A 2,507-nucleotide genomic window follows, 5' to 3' on the forward strand; every position below is an offset into this window, starting at 1 on the left:
AGTACTAATGGCAAACACTCGGTCTACACCACCTCCCCATTCTTTGGATTTCGAATAGTGTCACTAGGAAGTCCTCCCATTTTTGGAGGGTGCTGCTCTCTATAAATATCACACATCTGTGACTCGAGCTTCTGAATAGCTACTATATGGGAACCCACTATCTCTACTAGCCCAGATAATGTTCTTTCAGACTTAGATTGATTTTCCAGAACCTTCTCAAGCATTACTTCAACCCTCAAACTACTTTGCTCTGCTGATTGCCCCTTTGGTGGTATATAAGGATTGAAACTCTTGTTCCTAAAATTGTTGCTGTTGTTGCAGCTCCCTTGGTTCGTACCACCATAATTATTATTGTAGTTCCCTGAGTTGTTGTTGTTATAAGCACCTTGACCCTGCTGAGGTCTCCACTGATTTTGATTCTGGTAACAACCTTGGTAGTTCTGCCTTTGATAACTCCCTTAAGGATTGTTCACATAGTTTGCATTTCCAACCTGCCCAGGAGGTCCCTCGTGGAGGACCCTCTTGAACCTTGTACATCCCTTTCGGCATACCTGACTCATCTTCGCAAACATTTACCTTCTTGATCTGGATATCATAAAACTTCTTAGTTAGCAAGGAAATATTTGTTGCAAGCTCAGCCAATGTCTGCTAGGTATCTTGATTCTCTTTCACTATATTCTGGATCATGACACTACCATAAGGCACAATATCAGCATTGTTTGAGTGCCAAGCCAAATTGTGCGTAGTCAGCCCGCCAAATATGTTGGTCACTCTGCGGTAAGATTTATTCATAAAACAACCATCAGCTGCATTGTTTGTAATTGATTGTGTCACTAGATCCAGCCCTCGATAGAACTTCTCCATTAGCATGTTATCCGGAAAATCATGATTTGGAATTTTCTGCAAATGCTCCTTAAATCTCTCCCAAGCTTCATATAATTGTTCCCCTGGTCGCTGCTTAAATTCATAAATCTTGTCATGAATCTCAGCCTTCTTGCCAGGAGGGTACCATGTTCCACTCCGTAGTTTTGTACATTGAGATCCATAAATGTTGATTGTTTTAATTATGGATACTAGAGTTACCTTTAAGAATATATGAGATTATATGCGCCAATCTTATGGTTACGAGGGTTTAAGTTCACATAATAAGCTACGGAAGGATTGGAGGGAAAGTGGATCAAGGAAATTAAGTTTGCCGGATTTTATGGAAAAAAATGAGGGAAAATTTGGGTTTAACTTTGAGAAAGAATATCTTTTAGTATATGAGGAGTTTTGAAGCAAAGCAAAATCCTAAATTGAATTTCATGAAGTTTAGTTTCCAACGCAACAAACCGCTCATCGATACGACGTCGGAATAGAGAATTATGGACGTTACAAGTTCGGCAGGCAGAGCAGGAGACTGCACTACGCCGATGCAAAGTGTCGCGCGCTGCTACAGTGCTATAGTGCCACCGATTCAACCCACTATATAAGGGTTAAAACCCCCATTTTTTTCCATAATAATTCCCTAAAAAGTTCTAGAAAATTCAGCAAGCATATGAGAGCTCATATATCACATAAAAGTGAGGATTTTGAGTAAATTTCAAGTTACGGAGTATTAATTGAAATCCAGACAATGTGTAGTCGCAATTATAGTTTCGTTTTATGTTGGAGTTGGCTTGGAAACAAAGTAAATATTGAAGATCCTCTTATTCTAGCAAGGATAAGGTATGAATCTCTCTTTCTTAATATTGATTCTAGGAATTACGAGAATAAGGGTTATAGATTGTTGTGTTGGCGTTGCTGGCGTATGGATTGAGATTTGAAAATAGTTTGGATGTAATTGTACATATTTATCTCGTAGAATCTTGATAATATTGTTGTTGATGTTGTTGGTATTGTTTGGGAGTTTTCTTGGTATCTGGAGAAAGTAGATAATATAGGGGAGATGCTGCCCAAATTTTCATAACTCAAATTAATCTTCGATAACTACTACATACAAGTTGATGGGAAATATGATGAAAGCATGATTAAAAATGTATTTCCGGCTATACTTAAGTACATTGAAGGGCGCACATCGTAAGTAAAGGATTCAAGTGAAAGCTTGACGAATAAGGTCTGTAAGGTGCTCGTTTCCCTCTTTGTTTAGTACGAATCCAACTAGAATATGAACACAAGCGTTCCATAGCAAATTCGCTCCATTCTTATACTTTGTATATCCAAACCTTAATGTCTTAGTTATTTGATTGATTCTTGGCATATTATCATATTTATCATCATTAAGTTATTTCTTTGGAATCGATACGAACTTTCATAATTTATTCAGAGGTCACCGACCTTATGTCACTCGGACTGAGTAGTGGCTTTTATTAGGCTCTCTGTCATGCTACTTACATTATGTATATGCATATAATATATGATGATTATGGATCGGGCCGTACGTTCCTCGGCACTAACATATGATATTTATGGATCAGGCCCTACGTTCCTCGGCACTAACATATGATATTTATGGATCGGGCCATACG

The 2,507-nt window shown here is 38.2% G+C and overlaps 1 non-coding gene across 1 annotated transcript; it reads left to right on the forward strand.

Annotated features, from left to right (window-relative positions):
• Positions 1-880: 880 nt before the first annotated feature.
• On the forward strand, positions 881-986 carry LOC132069048 (small nucleolar RNA R71). Its single transcript, XR_009417618.1, has one exon. It is a non-coding gene; the product is annotated as a small nucleolar RNA R71 (small nucleolar RNA).
• Positions 987-2,507: the final 1,521 nt, after the last annotated feature.

The sequence above is a fragment of the Lycium ferocissimum genome, chromosome 8, assembly GCF_029784015.1.
Source record: "Lycium ferocissimum isolate CSIRO_LF1 chromosome 8, AGI_CSIRO_Lferr_CH_V1, whole genome shotgun sequence".
In the NCBI taxonomy this organism is placed as follows: domain Eukaryota; kingdom Viridiplantae; phylum Streptophyta; class Magnoliopsida; order Solanales; family Solanaceae; genus Lycium; species Lycium ferocissimum.